Raw genomic sequence first — 16,838 nt, forward strand, 5'->3', positions numbered from 1 at the left:
ACCACTCATTCATGGTACTCCAAGTACCTCTTTCGAGTCCTCAAATACTCCAATCTATTCCCATCTCAGGATCTTTGCACTTGCTTTGTCTTCCTCCTGAAATGCCCTTGTTTCTGTTCATTGAATCAAGGAGGTGTCAGCTCATATTTCACCTCCTCAAAGACGCCATTCTGGATCAGTCAACCCAAAGTAATTCTCCCCCAGCCACTCTTTCTCCCATTGTCCTGTTTGATGTCTTCATAACCCTCACCACCACCTACATTATTTCCTCTGTTGGTTTATTGATATTGTATTGTCTGACTTTGCTAGAATGTAAGATGTTCATAAGAGTGGGGTCCTCGGATCCCTATGTCTTTGTTTGTGTCTATGTCTCAATATGACAACCTCTAGCCTATTGTGGATGTAGCCCATCATTACCACCCATAGGACACAATATGCCATGCCTTGTGCCCTTGGCTGTGGGAAAGATGACTTTTCTCTTTCACAGACAGACCAAGTTAGAACCTGATTCTAAGTTTGGATCCTTAGAAGGCGCTTTGATGTAGCATCTCATAAGTTATGATTTTCCAAGGCTATTTCTGCTGAGCCTTGAGATTTATATGTTTGATATTTGGTGGCATTTACAGGAATTCCCTCTGGAATTTTACCAGCTATAGAACAGCACTGGCTTTGTGTGTCCAGCTAAACGATAGCTTCTTGCAATTCACTGAACTGTCTGAATGTCTTAGGCGTTCTGTTTTCCAAATTTTGTTCCTCAAGTACTACTTCTGCCAGGTATTAATCAGTACCCTGCATGAAAAATAAAAAGGTAGCGGGAGACAACTGTGTGACACACATTGTAAGTCCCATCCTCCTTGGCACTCACAGTTCCTATGCACAAGAACATTGCGCTATTGCAAGCATTGCTACTCTTTGCCTGAGGTCATTCTCTGGATGCCATGCAGGGCAGGCTGGAAGTGCCAGAGAGCTAGTGACCCCAGAAGCAGCCCTCAATTGATGACTGATGAGAGTTTGTGGATAAATACCCAGCTTCCTCACTCCTGAGACGGGTCAACTCTGAGACGTGTTCTTTTCGTCGGGCCCCAACAAGCTTGAGTCCCAGTTGCCTACAGAGGTAAATCTGCTCATTAATTCACCCTGGATTGTCTGCCTTCCCTTTCCAATCTCACTTCTCCTCTCCCCTCCTGGTGCTTACTATAAATTCACCTCCCAAATAAGACTTCTTGCAGTTAAATCCTTATCTCGGGATCTGCTTTTGGTGCAATCTAATCCAAGACAGCATTCTGTGGCTCAACACAGCCAAATAAACTTAGGAACTGAACAAAGTTAAATAGATTTTTTTTTTCTCTGCAGGACCTCTCGGCTTCTCTAAAGTGCTAATGTGTACTGTGAATTTCAAGACAAGCTTTGCTGCAGCGTTTCCTTTATTTATTTGGCCATGGAGACTGAGGCAATGGTGCCCCTTTGCACAAGGAAGTGTGCGGAATCAGTGAGCCTGAGAACAACACACTTTACGGTCACTTATTCTACTCCTCCATCCTGACTCCCCATGGCAGGAGAAGCTCTGTGGCTGAGACCTGGCATATTAAAATTTTTATTTGGTGACAATTCTATAGGCTTACAGCCTCATGTTGCTGAAAAAGTGGTGTGAATGCAATAGCACTCCCTCCACAGACATCCACATCCTTCCTTGGCAAAAATGGTGTGTACAGATTCAAGCTTCTGTTCTAAAAGAAACACGGAATGGAAAAGGCTTTCAAAACCCCTTCCTTCCCAAGGTTACTCACTCAAAGTCCTACAATGTAACTTAGCAGTTTCATTATCTCTTTGTCACTCTGAAAGCCACAGGATTAGAAATGAGCTGATGGGAACTGACTATATTGATGGTTAAAGAATTGAGAGTGATGTGTCAGTAATGAGTCAATTAGTCACACTGTGGGGTGGGATACAGATGTCAAGGCATCTTGGAGCCCCAATCTAGCAGGGGAGATGGATATGTACTGAACCCACAGTTACAAAAAGAATTAATCCCGTAAGTGCTCTAAATGAAAATGTAGGCTGCCAAGAAGGTGTGTAATGGGGTACCAGGAAGGTACCCTGGAGCAGGTGGCATTTAGCGGGAGACATGAAGAGTGAAGAGGAGAGATGAGCGTTGGAGGTGGTGCTAAGGCTGGGAGTGAGAAGTAGCCAGGCATTAGATCAGAGGGACCAGATCTCCAACAGCTAGAGGAGAAGCTGGGAACCCGGTCCGGTGAAGTGGACACAGGCCAGATCAAGTTCATGTATTCGCTTTGTAAGCTTAAGTAATAAACATTCCTTAGCCTCTGTATCATCTTCTGCAAAGTAGGAATAATAATAGTACCAGCCATATGGGGTTCTAGAATTAAGTGAAATTCATATATGTAAGGCCTTAGCAAAGTGCCTGTTACATAGCAGGTGCTCAATAAATGTTACGACATTAATGACGTATTGTTCATGCTAATTCAGTTGGTTAGTGGGAGAACAAGGACTCAAACTCAGGTCTTTCTTACCGCAGCCTTCCCTATTAACTGTCATGATATATTTCCTGGTTTGATTTTATACCGTGTTTCTCAAAGAGGATTCTGTGGATTATTAGGTGACATTTGAATATCAAGTTTTTGAAAATATTTAGAAATTAAGTATATAGGAAAATGATCATAAGCTTTTAGTAAGAAAATGCATTCGGCAAAATTTTATACACCATTATCCCACTTTCATTTTTTACAATATTTATTTAGAAGATTAGATTTTTAAAAATGAAAATGGTAAAAACATTGTTAGATAATAGAATTATGGATGTTTTTCTAAATAAACTTATTAAAAAGCTTTCATAATTGTTCTCCTAAAAGATAAAAAGAAAAACCTGGTAAAGTTCCAGATTTTCTTCCTGGCCCAAAACTTAGGAATTACTCATGTTCCTATTTCTAAAATAATAAAAAATTATATACATAGGACCCACCTCCTACCAGGAATTGACTTAAAAGACTATTCATCAAGCTTGACAAAGACTTAAAACTAGTTGACTCTGCATCCGGGTCCACTTTAAGGAGGAAAGGGATGCTTTCCTGCTCTCAGAGGGAAGTCGATGCGAAAGCACAGGAGTGGTCCATTTCCAGTCCTGGCAAGCAAACCAGTGCTCAGAGCACGTGTGGGTCAAATGGCTGGCACAAAATGAGTGGCTAGATTCACTTCCTTCCTTTTCTCAGTGGCTTAGCTTGAAACTGTTAAGCCATTTTCCAGAGTGCATTGGACCCAGAACTGGGCTTGCATAACACCTTGGAATTATTCATGAAATCCTATATGCACCTTGGTTTTTGTCCCAGAGGGAAAGCATGAGCACCAAGACCTTGTTTCCCCTTTGCAAGGTGTTAGCCACAAACATGCCACCAACATGCCGTGGGGTAGACCCAACAAAAGCATTCCTCAGGCTTTTCAAGGAACACAATATCACATGATCCCTTCAGGATCTGAAGTTCATCTTCAAGCATCCATCCATTCTTCTTCTATATATATACATCATCAGATCAAAATGTGCCCCAGACTTTCAAATCTGAGAGCTGAAAAGATGTTTGGCAAAGAAACTTTAGCAGCATTGAGTCAGAATGTTAATGTAGCACATGCAACTTTAATTAGGATTAGGATGCTCCAGCTAAAAGAAAATTGTGTAATCTTGCTAGACCTGCAACCCCCACCAAAAAAAAAAAAAGAACTTTAGCTGAAGTTCCCTGATCTTTGTTCCCAACAGGTACCTTTTGTAGCATCCTAAAGCGTACCCCAATGGACAGTCATTAATTAAATACCTACTAGGTGTCATCTATTGCAAAAGCATGACTCAAAGAGGAAAAACTCGTAATTTTTCTAGCAAGCAGACTCTTGGCAAACATTTCTGAGGTAAATTAGGATTTATTTGAAGCTTAAGATAGAGGACGTGGGCTCCAGATGGTACTTGTGTGAGTGAAAACTCTTAAGTAAAACAGAGCTGACCTCAGAGTGTAAGGAGCACGTTTTTACAGATTATTAGACCATCTGTCACTTGAGGACACTTGAATAATGTCTTTCATAGGAAATTGGGGAAGTTATGTGCCTCTTTTTGAAGGTCTCGGTTCTGAAAGAATAGACTCGTGCGGCATTCATTGATTTCAGAAGGTGGACCCTCAGGGTATATAAAAGATGCGCTGAAATCCTCAAACACTCATGATCCTCTTCAACAACCATGATCAATCGCTGCATTAAAATAATAAATAAATAGACAAATATTTCCACGTGTTGGTGTAGGAAGCATATGTTCAATGGTAGGCTCAATACCTAGAACTCTGGAGTTCCAGGGCAAACTGAATGGAGTTCCACTTGGAAGGTCCCAAACCATTTTGAGAGGGACAAAAGGTACAGTCCAAGGATTTTGAAGTCAAAGTCAGGTCCCTGAAATGCCTGGATTTCAACTCTACAGCACAACATTGCATATATTCTCTGTGGTATGCCCTTCTTTCCCTTTGCTTCTGGATTCTGGATGAGTTCCTTTCAGCATTCAAGATTCTCTTAGGCAAAGCTGAGTGTCTCTTCCTCACTCATCCATGGCATTACCTGCTTCTCTCAATAAGAGCCCCATTGTCATTAGGTGGCTGCCTCTCCACCATACTGTGAGTACTCTGATGTTGGGGAACAAGTCTTACTCATCTTTGCGCCCCATAGCACCTGTCTTCAGCACAGAGTAGGCCCTGAAATGGTTCTGGTGGTAAGGAATTAGAAAGGGAGAGACAGACTTCTCCAGGACCTTAATCCATTTCTCATCCATTAATTCACAAGTCTTTTGGTGGGGAAGGGGGTAGGGGGGAGACCTGAAGAGGAACAATGAGAGATACTTGATTATCTGGGAAAGTTTTGAAATAGAGCTCAGGGATCATCTGGCAAAGTTCCTGAAAGGTAGTAATGGACAGTCGTACAGTAATATGAATGTTCTGTGAGATAAAACAGTACATTTTAGATGGGCTTTCTGCTATAACCAGGTTAAAAATATGGGTTTGGCAAGTGGGAATTCATCAGACTAAAGATCTTCTGCAACACAAAAGAATCTAGGATCAAAACAAAGAGACAACCCACCAACTGGGAGAGAATATTTGCAAATCATATATCTGACAAGAAATTAATCTCCATAATACATAAGGAACTCACACAAATGAACAATAAGAAAGCAAGCAATCCAATCAAAAAGTGGGCAGAGGAGATGAACAAACATTTTTCCAAAGAAGAAATACAGATGGCCAATAAACACATGAAAAGATGTTCAACATCACTAATCATCAGGGAAATGCAAATCAAAACTACACTAAGATACTACCTTACACCTGTTAAAATGGCTATAATCACTAAGACTAAAAATAAATTTTGGAGAGGGTGTGGAGAGAAGGGAACCCTCACACACTGCTGGTAGCAATGCAAACTGGTGGAACCACTATGGAAAACAGTATGGAGATTCCTCAAAAAACCAAAACTAGAACTACCATATGACCCAGTTATCCCACTGCTGGGTATCTACCCAAACAATTTGAAATCAACAATCCAAAGTAACATATGGACCCCTGTGTTCATTGCAACACTATTCACAATAGCCAAGACATGGAAGCAACCCAAGTGTCCATCGACCGATGATTGGATAAAGAAGATATGGTATATATATATATACAATGGAATACTACTCAGCCAGAAAAAAAGACAAATTCACCCCATTTGCAATAACATGGAAGGACCTGGAGGGAATTATGCTAAGCAAAATAAGTCAGTCTGAGAAAGACAAACACCAGATGATTTCACTCATATGTGAAATAGAAACAAGTACTGGGACAAAGGAAACAGTTCAGTGGTTACCAGGGGAAGGCGGGTAATGGAGCAAAGGGGGTGAAGGGGAGCACTTATGTGGTGACAATCAAGAAATAATGTACAACTGAAATCTCACATTGATGTCAACTATTATGAACTCAATTAAAAAAAAAGTATGGGTTTGGGGGTCAGAATACCTGGGTTGAGTCCTGTGACCTTGTACAAATCATTTAAGTTCTCTGTATTTCAGTATCATTATTTATAAAATGGGGATAATATATTTATCTTGTGGGATCATTGTTTTAGTTAAACAAATTAACATATGTGAATACCTTAGCTCAGTATGTGGCAAATAATAAACGCTCAATAAATGTTAGCCATTGTAATTATTAACCAAAAACATATTTTAGCATTTGGTAGTCAAATAGGTTTAAACTAACAGTATTTATTTATATTTTATCCAACAAAACTTCTACTGGGTGCCTACTGTGTTATGGGGTAGACTGTGTAGAAGATGCTGGATTTGGGAAGATGAATGGTCCTGTCATTGAAGTCTCACAACTAAAATAAAAGATAAGACTAAAAGGGAAGCAAATAATTAAAATATAGTATAATATGCACTATTAATAGAGTCATTAACAAGGTGCTATGGGAGAGACATCACACAGATTTTGAGTTTTAATTATGGTCAACTGGTTGAGAATGACTGCTTTGGAATGCTGTGTTGAGAGGGATTCTGAGGCTAACTCCAGTTTCATTAGCAATGTCTGCCAGAGATTGGAAGTGAGGGGATTGTGGTTCAAAGGTCACACAATAGTCACTAGAACTTTACCCATTGAAAAAAGGATAACAGGGAAGATGTTCGAAAAGAGTAGACATTTGCATTCAACAGCATTACATATTCTTGAGTTGAGCTAAGGAGTAATATCAGAAAAACAGACACTCCTGGGTTTAAATCTGGGCCTTGCCTCCTTTTCTTTGTGCAAGATACTAAGCATTTCTAAGCCTCATTGGCCATAGAGGTGAAATGGAGGTAACAATCCATCCTTATTTTCTGGATTAAATGTGAAAACACCTACAAAGAGCCCAGCCCTCAGTAGGTACCTAATAAATAATATTACTGTTAAAATGATTATGGACTTCCTAAACCACCTCAGTAAGAGGACCTCTCAGCTTTGCTTTCTGTTCAAAAATGAAAGTCTCAACCGCACTTGAAAGTACAAGAAAATGCTTAAGTATTTAAGAAAATGTGTGAGTATTTTTTTCCCATTAAAACCACTGCTCAATGGGTAAAAGAGAGAAATAAAGGAGGAAAAAAATTCCTCCATGAAGAGAGGAATAAATGAACTTGCCTTCTTTCTGGAAAGTTTAATGACACAAATAGTCCTCATTCCAAAAGATTCCTTTTCAACTACATCTTGTCTTTCTAGCAGGTAAACTCTGTGACAGCAGGGATTCTATCTCACAGAGGTTCTGTAGACCCCAAACACACATCACGGGTGCTTAGCAAGTGAGAAAGATAAAAGTGGCCCAAGAAAATAAGGTTAGTATTAAAATGATTTTATTCAGGGGATGCGACTTCTGAAAACACAAAAATTCAAATAATTGATGCTGGCATATTCCCTATCAAGCTTATTCCTAGATGTAACTATTCTTCTTAAACATTATAAGTAATAGAACAAACTCATATATTTGAAATATATAGTTATTTCAATTATTGAGAAATAATTCATTTTATATGCCACACAAATAAAAACCTTATATTACATAGAAGTTATAATATATAGATATTGGGAGCTTACCCTGTGTTTGTGCTATGAACTTGGCTGAGTTAATTCACGTGTACTTGACCACATCCTTTGTATAGGTACTGATATCTTCCAAAAGTTACAGATAACAAAGCTGAGGTTTAAATTAATTTCAAGGATTTCAAACTAAGTATTTCTGACTCCAAAGCCCATGCCCTTTGCCCCTTAATCTTAGAGTCTACAGTCCCCCAAAATGTGTGTAGTTTTAATGTTTGTAAATGGAGACATTTTAAAGTTTCCATTGTTGTTTTAAGAATGCAATAATATACTTTTGTTTAGATCTCACTATATCTGTTCCACCACTTCAGACTTTTATGCATAAGTTTTGGTTAAAGCAGAGCACACCTGGGATTACTCACAAATTATGAATATGAGAGTGTCTAGCAAATTGATGACACATCACAGACAATTAATAAATGTTGACTGTAAGAATGAATAATCAATTGGATAAAAACATTTTGTGCAGTACATATTACTGTGCAAATATTCACACTATCATTTCCAGTAACTCTATTATTTTCCTATGTTCTTAACCATCAAATTATTTCACCACGTTTTCTGGAATTTAGTTCACCTTTCAGTGCATTATCAGCTCTGGGTGAGTATTTGAGTACATAATGTGTCCAAGGCAATGACTGCCCCTTTAATGACTTTTAGAGGTGTGGATCACTTCCTTTTTGGTTCAGTGGACAATACTTTTGGAAATTAGTCCATCCATATAAATGGAGCTACTTCTTCTCGGCAATACAGCCTTAATTATTTAATTTCAAAATCTATTGTCTACCATAAAAGGAAACTTAAGGCTACTGTGAGTGAAGATCAGAGATTCCAAATAAATAAAACCTACAGCCGCCTTATCAAGCCAGATGTATACAAAATTGCAGTCTGAAAACACAGAGGCATTGTACGTTTAGCTAATTAAACACACATGTGACAGAGTCAATAGTATGGAGTAAGAGATGTTAAAACTTTTCAGAAAGAAAACGTTAACCATTATTCTTAGTTCACTCCCGACTCAAGGACAAGTGTTGAAATCCCTTTGTCTCTGTTTTCCATGTAAAAAGCAGTTCTGTTGCAGTCTAAGTATGTGAATATAATGAATACTTGGCAGGTCTGGGAATATGATATCCTAATGAATCCAATCTAAAGTTTCTATAGATACCATTTGTGGATGATCAAGTCCACAAGGAGGATGAAGGCCTCGGGAGTTGGTTGGAGTTGGAACAGGCTGTGGCCCAGCGGCGTGCTTTCCCAGTGGAGCAGGGAGGGCTTGTGGCTGGTGTGGGAAAGCCAGGGGAGGACAGGGGAGAGCAGATACCTCAGACCTCCAGAAAGGATCTTCCAAAACTTCCTTCCTAAAAGCTTCTGAGGCTGGCTGAAGTCTTCTAAGCCTGGGGAGGTCCCCCCAGGGGTAGGGGGCTGATGTCAGAGGCATCCTCCTACAAAGCAGCAGGCCCAGGAGCCAAATGACAGCATCTGCAGTGGTAACAGGTGATCCTTAGCTAAGTAGCGTTTGCGTATTACTGTAACACAGCGGCGCCTGAGATAAAATCTCTCACTACTCCAGGTATAATCAAGGCCTAACTTACCCACCTTTTCTCACTAGGAAACTATGTCCTTTTGGCTTGATGGAAGAAAAGCTGTGTTAGGTGATTGCCTTTTTTCCCTCAATTATGCCGTGTTAAGTGTTGAAAAATACTAACTCTGGCTCACGTTTATTAAAGGCTTATGACACGCCTGGGACTGTACGGGGACTTTATTTACATTATCTCATTTAATGTTCCTGACAACTCTATTCTATAGGTATTATTATTAGTCCATTTTCCAGTGAGGAAACAGAAGTTCAGAGAAGTAAAGAAACATATTCATAGTCAAGCAGGTTATAAGCTGGTAGAGGCAATGTGGGAATCCAATTCTGTCTCCTCCTAACAAGCCCACTGTTCTCTACCTTGGCAGGGCTCCTATGAACTCACCAATGGACTGGTCTCCCAGCTGCTCAGTCTTCAATGCCCATTCTAAGCTTAAACGGCCACGCAGAAACAAGATCAATTCCTTTTCAAGCCTATAGGAATTAAGCACCTGCATAGAGTTGTCACCTGATTCTTGGTACACTTCACACATGGGGGTAAATTTTCAGTGCAAATAGCTATTTCAGAAAGCTGAGCCTGGCAAAGACATCGGTGCCATTTCTCTGTTTTTAAGCAATAGGGTCCTGTTCTATTGCTGAGGAAGCTTCCTCCACACAGGACAAAGTTCTGATCATGCCACATGTCTGTTCAGGAGCCCTCAGAGGCTCCCATTGAAGGTTGTGTGCTCTGCTCCCATACGCTGAACTCAGGCTCAGCCTTGACGGCTTTGGGAATCTGGAAGAGCCCCATCCACTTCTTAAACATCGCACGGTGTAAGGTACAGAGCTGGTGCCTGGCCAATGCCAGTTAATTTGAATAGATGCTCGTTTCCCTGGCCACCTGCCCCTGCCTCAACCACCATAAATGTATGTTAAACTGTCCCAGCTTCTTAAATCAGGTTTCCTGGAAGTAAAGTAATGAAGGGAGACTGAGATCATGGAGTAGGAAGGACACAGCAATAGGGAATGTATTTAGGCGACTAAGAGAGGAGTTATGAATACATGGTGAGGCACAGCCTGGTATCTTACAAGAAATTCAAGTGTGGGAACAACCTCCGTGGGGCGAGGGTGTTCCAGGAAGGCTTCTTGGAAGGACTTGCATATGAATTTCCTAACCCAGTGTTTTTCAAACCGTGGGTCGTGACCCGAGGGTCAGATCACTGGTGAGTCATGACCAGAATTTTTTTTAAAAAATGAAACAGAACCAAATTAAATGGAAGCTGGTGGAGTGTGTTACTGGCTCACAGCATATAACGTATTTCTTTCTGAGGTTTGTGATCCAAAAGTTTGAAACACATTGCCCTATCTCTTGGCTTCTGAGACGTTTCTCTACTCCTGTGATTCTAAATCCACCAGCCCTTGTTGAAGATGATCTTCTATTCTGCTAGGAATGGAGACAGGGTACAACTTGCCGATCTTCAAAGAAATCACCTTCATCTTTCTCTGTGTCTCTTCCTACTGGGCAGTGTTTCATTGATGAAGATAAGAGCTAACACATATGTAGACCAGGCTTAGTCCTAGGCAACTTACACACATGATCAACATTTAATCCTTACCACACAATAACCCTACAAGGCCGGGTTCATCATTCTCACTGTCCTGATGAGAAAACTGAGGGTCAGGATGAAGGTATTATTAGTCACTTGCCAGGAAGTGGCTGAGCTGGGATTTGAACCCACGATCTTGTGATTCTGATGCTAATGTTAAACCCTCTACGTTACTGTAGCTTTCTCTTTTTTTTGAGGAAGATTAGCCCTGAGCTAACATCCACCACCAACCCTCCTCTTTTTGCTGAGGAAGATTGGCCCTGAGGTAACATCTGTGCCCATCTTCCTCTACTTTATATGTGGGACACCTCCCACAGCAAGGGTTGATAAGCAGTGTGTACGTCCACACCCAGGATCCAAACTGGCAAACCCTGGGCCACCAAAGCAGAGCACCTACACTTAACTGCTATGCCACTGGGCTGGCCCCTTAACTTGGAATTTTTATCATGGAATTATATATTCCAATAGCCAGAGCATAGGCAGTAAAGCTCCATTTTGTGCCCTTCACAGTGAATCCTTGAGTTTGTGCCAGATTTTATTCCTTGATTTGTTTTTATTTTGATAAAATACACATAACATAAAATTTACCATATTAGCCATTTTTAAGTGTAAAGTTCAGTGGTATTAAATACATTCATAATGTTGTGCTACCATCACGACCATCCATCTCTAGAACTCTTTTCAACTTGTAAAACTGAAACTCTATGCCCACTGAACAATAATATCCCATTTTCCCTTCCCCCTAGGCCCTGGCAACCGCCACTCTACATTCTCGTTTCTATGATTTTGACTATTCTAAGTACCTCATATAAGTAGAATCATACAGTATTTGTCTTTTTGTGACTAGCTTATTTCACCTAGAATAAGGTCCTCAAATTTCATCCACGTTGTAGTATGTGTCAGAATTTCCTTCCTTCTTAAGGCTGAATAATATTCAATTGCATGAATATACCACATTGTGTTTATCCATTCATCTGTCAATGGACACTTGGGTTGCTTTCATAGCTATTGGGAATAATGCTGCTATGAACATGGGTATATAAATGTCTCTTCGAGACTCTGCTTTCAATTCTGTTGGGTATATAACCAAAAGTGGAATTGCTGGATCACATGGTAATTCTATTTTTAATTTTTTGAGGACCCACCACACTGTTTTCCACAGCGGCTGTACCATTTTACCTTCCCACCAACAGTGCACAAGGGTTCCAATTTCTCCACATCCTCACCAACACGTTATTTTCTGATTATTTGATAGTAGCCATCCTAATGGGTGTGAGATAGTATCTCATTGTACTTTTGATTTGCATTTCCCTAATGATTAGTGATACTGAAGATCTTTTCATGTGCTTATTGGTTACCTGTATATCTTCTTTGGAGAAGTGTCTATTTGAGTCCTTTGCCCAATTTTGAATCAGGTTTTTTCATTGTTGAGTTTCAGTAGTTCTCTGTATATTTTGTGTATTTATCCTTTATTAAATATGATTTGATAATATTTTCTCCCATTCTGTGAGTTGCCTTTTTATTTTGCTGATAGTGTCTTTTGATGCACAAAATTTTCTAATTTTCATAAAGTCCAATTTGTCTATTTTTTTGGTTGTCACTTGTGCCTTTGGTGTCATATCCAAGAAATCATTGCCAAATCCAATGTTGTAAATCTTTTGCCCTGTTTTCTTCTAAGAGTTTTATAGTTTTAGGTTTTACATTTAGGTCTTTGATACAATTTGAGTCAATGTTCATATATGGTGTTAAGTAAAGGTCCAGCTTCATTCTCTTGCATGTGGATATCCAGATTTCCCTAGCACCACTGGTAGGTGCATTGTTGAAAAGACTGTCCTTTCCCCCTTGAGTGGTCTTGGTACCCTTATCAAAAATTTCACAAATAGTTTTTAAGCTAAGTTTGTAATGTATCAGTATGGATTTGTAAATGTCATTAGTATTGCCCAATAAGACTGAATAACCTTCTGTTTTCTAACTTGGAGGCTTATAAATTCCCCTGTTATTTTTTAGAAGAATGGAGCTACGCATTTCCTACTTTCAAATGTAAAGTGTTGTTTTCTCATCTCAGTTTTATCTCTTTGGTCTGTTGTCCACCTCTCTTCGCTTTCACTCCCTGTCACACTGCTCCATGCCACTACCATCTCTTGCCAACCGGTCTCTTCAATCTAGTCTCACAACTGTAACAGCCTCCCAACTGGTCTTTTCAATCTAGTCTTTTCCGATCTTTTTCAAATGCAAATTTCATCAATCCACTGCTTATAATATTTCAATGGCTTCTCTCTGCTCTTACAATAAAGACCATATTTGTTTAGGGTGGCTACGCGTCACCATAATCTGGCCTCCCTCTCCTCTCCAGCTTCATTTTGTACTATGTTCTTTGCTCTTATAACTAAGCAGGCTTCCTTTCAGTTCCTCTGACATGCTTTCTTCCCTCCTGTGACAGGGCCTTCACACATACTGTTCCTTCTGCTGGCATCATTCTCCAAACCAATCCCTTGTCCCCTTTATCTAAACTCCTGCCAGTTCAACAGATCTCCATTGATCTTATTAGCTTCCAAAGGAAGATTTCCCCGTCTTCCTTGTAGACAACCATCATATGATCTCAAAGTGCCCTGAATCTTTACTTCAGAACAGTATTCATTTTAATTTTAGTTATCAATGTGATTCTGTGGTTGATGTCTATCTCCCCCACTGGACTATGAGCTCCATAGGGCAAGAATTGTGTGTGTCTATTTTTTGCCCCCAGGGCCTACTCCAGCTCACAGAGCAGAGTAGGACATTCAACATTCAACTTATTTGACCTCTTTACAAGCAGTTGTGGTAAAAGCTCCAGGTGCTCATGTTTGTCCATTAGCCTCAACTCAGAGGGAGATAATCAAGGGCAAATCTCTGAGGGATTAAAGAGTCAGGTTTAGCAGTAAGAAGAGCCTTCTGAGTATAAATGTTGATGTCTCAGAGCCCCGGTATTTATGGTTTCTCCTTTATTTGGTTTGGACACAAGACATTCCTCCATCTCCTTTGGGTACTGTCGTTTCCTTGTTTAGGAGTTTAATTAAATCTGCACCTAACATGCTACAAACAGTTGGGGGGGGAGGGGTGTCTGGTTTATGGCATTGAGGGAAAAGTTAACCCTGCACAGTCTAGTGTAGCCACAGGATTTACTATATGTATAATGCTAGGATAGATTTGCACGGGCCTCCATTAGCCTTGTCCCAAATTCCAAGCTGTCTCCCTGGCTGTGCATTTCCCATGGGATCTAACGATAGGAAGAAAAAGAACCCAGAGATAAGACATCGCCATGAGCAAAGACATCTTTTCCAGGCGAGCCTCTTATCCCAGCAACCACCGGGGCATGCTGAGGGGATAATAAAAATGATAGCAGTAATAATTATTATAATTATAGCCCTTATTGAGTTTTTGTTATGTGCTAAGTGCTTTGCCTGCATGATTTTATTTAATATTCACAACTACCCTGGGAAGGACTCCATTTGACCCAGGAGTAAGCTAGAACTTAGAGAAATCAAGCTCTTTCCTTAAGACCACACATGAAGGAACAGGTGCTAAAGGGATTTGAAACCAGACAGAGGAGCTTCCAGTCCCCTTGCTCTTGACCACTGTCTTGTCTGCCTTCTTTCAGTATTTAATCATTCCTTTAGTAAATCTTTTCTTTTTAGGCATTTATTGTGTGATGGGCACTGGGGATTCAAAGGAAGATAAGTTATAGTTTGTCCCTTTCCTGGCGAAGTTCACCACCCAGTGGGGGACATATCAACCTCATCCTCTCCTTGAGCCCTTACGTGTGAACCAGCTCTGAGGAACCTGTTCCTGTGATATTTAAGCTTCACAACTATCCCCAGGTAGGCACTATTATCGTACCCTTTTTACAGATAAGAAAATGGAGGCCTAAGGTAAAGTCACTCACCCAAGGGCCCACCACCAGGGAGTGACTGGCTGGGAGAGCACCTCAGGTTTATCTGACTTCATCAAATGCCTGTGCTTTTGACCACAACAATAAATTGCAGAAATGTGGAGAATGTACAAACAGAGGAACCTGCAGTGCACTTGGAGAGTACAGGGCAGGAGGTGCTGAATTCCGTCTGCAGAGGCCCGAGAAGGCTTCCTGAGGAATACTAGATCTAAGGAAGAAAACAATGTAGATTTCTTTGGGCCTCTTTGCCCTCTACCTTTCTGCTTAAATACACTCCACAGCTGGCAATAAGTGGGAGTGAAGGGAAATGAAAGCCAATTGGTAGACATTCCTACAGGACATATTTGTGTCCAATATATAGAACATTCTGATAATTATTCCAGGCTAAGAGTAGAACGCACTGTTTGGGAAGTAGTGAGTTCCCCACCTTTGGAGGTATGAAGGAGGCCAAGGGTATTGGGGAGATTCAAGTACTAGGGTGGCAGTCAGATTAGATCAGGGGCACTGAACTTAGCTGTGCATAAGAAGTGGTGGGTGGTTTGGTTAAACCCCAATTCCTCGGCCTTCCCCCTAAACATTCTGGTTCTTTGGGTCAGGACAGGGTCCCAGGAATCTGACTTTTAACAAGCTCCCCAGGTGACTCTGAACGATCTGTCCTTGTGAAGTCACGCTGCCACAAGTGAGCTAGGTGACCTTTAAAATCTTTTCCAAACCAGAGGTTCTCTAAATTAGTGTTTCCCAGCACATATCCCACAGACCACTCAGCCTGCATTAGGGGTCAACAAACTGTTCCTTTATAAAGCCAGATAGTGAAGAATTTAGGCTTGGTAGGCCAAATGGTCTCTGTCACAACTATTCAAATTACTGATGTAGTATGCAAGCCGTCATAGACAACATGTAAATGAATGGGCGAGGCTGTGTTCCAACAAAATTTTATTTATAAAAATAGGCGGTAGATCAGGTTTAGCCCAAGGCTATATTTTGCTGAACCCTGGCCTACAAAAATTGGTGCCATGTAAAAATGAGTTTGTGAAAAGTAACAAACCATATCTCTTCATGAATAATCAGGATGCACAGTAGCATCTTAAAGACTCTGAGATAGCCTGAGAAGTAAAGAGATCTGTTTAATTTCAGTCAACCCAGAATTTCTCAACTTTGTTTAACCACTGAACTCTCTCATTGCGTAACACTTATTCCCATCCCTTAGAACAAATGTTCCAGAGAAAACACCTTGGGCGCCATTAATTCACATCTTACAAGTGGGTAACATATATATTCATTTGCATAGACTGTCTTTTGAGAGGTTAGGAAGGAAACATCCTTAAAATACTTGCCTCACTCAGGTCACTGGTGCCTAAACTTAACCCATTCAAGGTGGTGTCCTTGGCTCAGGGTACTGTACCCAGATTAAAATGAAAACACTCCCAATGGAAATGCAGCTGTCAGGTTCCTTCCTCAGAGGTGGTTTTAAATGCAAGTGATAGGATAGAAGACATGGAGATTTTTGGAAGAGGTCAAAGAAAAGACATCTTGGAAAGGAAGAAAGAGCAGACAGGGGAGTGAACCATCATAATAAGATTTGTTAAGTACTGGCTGAATGCCTACGGTATACTAAGGCCTTTGTCTAGATCTATGGTTCTTAACTGAGGGCAATTTTGCCTCCCAAGGCCCATTTGGCAATGTCAAGACATTTCTGATTGTCATGACTGGGAGTATGGCATATAGTACTGGCATCTAGTGGGAGGCCAGGGATGCTACTGAACATCCTACACTGCACAAGACAGCCTCACTCCCACACCCAATAAAGAATTAGCCAGCGCAAAATGCCAATAATGCCACTGTTGAGAAACCCTGATCTCGATTATCTAATTTCTTCCATATAACAAACTTGTGAGGTACATGGTGGTGTTTGTACTTTTAAGAAATGAGAAAACTGGGACAAAGAGAAATTTAAGTATCTTCCTCTAGGCTCCTCATAATAAGTGATAGTGTGAGCCCTCACTCTTAAGAGCTCAAATTCAACTACTAACGGCAAAAACAACTTTCGCTTCCTTGGCTATTAATAGTCCCTGACTCCAAGAGGTCCTCCCATGGCT

General features: G+C 40.5%; 1 long non-coding RNA gene across 1 annotated transcript; it reads left to right on the forward strand.

Moving 5' to 3' along the window:
- The first annotated feature begins 291 nt into the window (after positions 1 to 291).
- LOC139075917 (uncharacterized) lies at positions 292 to 1,608 on the forward strand. Its single transcript, XR_011526874.1, has 2 exons — positions 292 to 1,114; positions 1,354 to 1,608. It is a non-coding gene; the product is annotated as an uncharacterized lncRNA (long non-coding RNA).
- Positions 1,609 to 16,838: the final 15,230 nt, after the last annotated feature.

Source organism: Equus przewalskii, chromosome 15 (assembly GCF_037783145.1).
Source record: "Equus przewalskii isolate Varuska chromosome 15, EquPr2, whole genome shotgun sequence".
Taxonomy (NCBI): domain Eukaryota; kingdom Metazoa; phylum Chordata; class Mammalia; order Perissodactyla; family Equidae; genus Equus; species Equus przewalskii.